This window comes from Drosophila yakuba, chromosome X (genome assembly GCF_016746365.2).
Source record: "Drosophila yakuba strain Tai18E2 chromosome X, Prin_Dyak_Tai18E2_2.1, whole genome shotgun sequence".
NCBI lineage: Eukaryota > Metazoa > Arthropoda > Insecta > Diptera > Drosophilidae > Drosophila > Drosophila yakuba.
In genome coordinates, this window is record NC_052526.2 from 5,165,676 (window position 1) to 5,166,684 (window position 1,009).

At 41.5% G+C, this 1,009-nt stretch overlaps 1 non-coding gene across 1 annotated transcript; it reads left to right on the forward strand.

Annotated features, from left to right (window-relative positions):
- The first annotated feature begins 358 nt into the window (after positions 1–358).
- On the forward strand, positions 359–430 carry Trnaq-uug. The gene has a single exon. It is a non-coding gene; the product is annotated as a tRNA-Gln (tRNA).
- The last annotated feature ends 579 nt before the right edge of the window (positions 431–1,009 follow it).

The following is a 1,009-nucleotide window of genomic DNA, read 5'->3' on the forward strand; positions in this document are numbered from 1 at the left end:
AGATGCTCTCTTTCTCTACACTTAAAATTACAATTTAAATTGATGTTTTGAGTTTTAAAAAACAAATGGATAATATTCAAAAAATCACAACAATTTTAAAAGAGGATAGTTATATTCACAAATGTATACATATGTGAAAGATTACAGCTTATTTTAGAAGATGCATGTACTTTAACGTGTTCTGTTTAAGATCCTATTTCGCTTTCTGTACTGGCCTCCATCAGAGGCCTAGTGGGAGTGAGCGGGACGAAACGGGCTATTTATAAAACCAGAGCCTGAACTGCACTCCACCTCTCTCCAGCGCTCACAGATGCGCCGATTTTCATTTGGCTGGAATTTTACAGCAGCGCTTTTATCCGGTTCTATGGTGTAATGGTTAGCACTCTGGACTTTGAATCCAGCGATCCGAGTTCAAATCTCGGTAGAACCTGGTCCGTCGGATGATATATATTTTTTTTTTTGGCTGTTTTTTTTTTTTTTCTTGAGGGTCCGCTTATCGTGTGGCAGATGATTGACAGCGGTTTGGACCCTCTGCTCAAATACGGTGCTGATATTTGACTATATAGTTGTGGGGGAACCGGGGAGGGGTATATTGGTCAATAGTCGGCACTTCATTGGTCATTATCTCGTTAATCAAGTCGACAAACTTGTCGTTTCTATTTGCACAATTGCCATAGGCCAACCCCGGAACCATCTCCCATTCCACAAGCGATAGGAAACCCATTGAAATGAATTCAGGGCGACGTTTATATAAATCCACATACATACATATATACCACCTTTTTTTTTTTTTTTTTTTGACTGCGGTGTGAATTTGATTTGTGTCACGTGATATGACAGGGGGCGAGATATGACATCTTTGTGAATGGTCAGCGTGAGAGACTGGGAATCGATTGGAGTGCGGAGTACGGAGTGTGTCGGCGATCCGGGCATTAACCCAACCGGATTGAAATGACACGGGGTGGGGGAAAAGCACCCGGAAAAAGCCTCTTTTGAAAATCAAATCCCA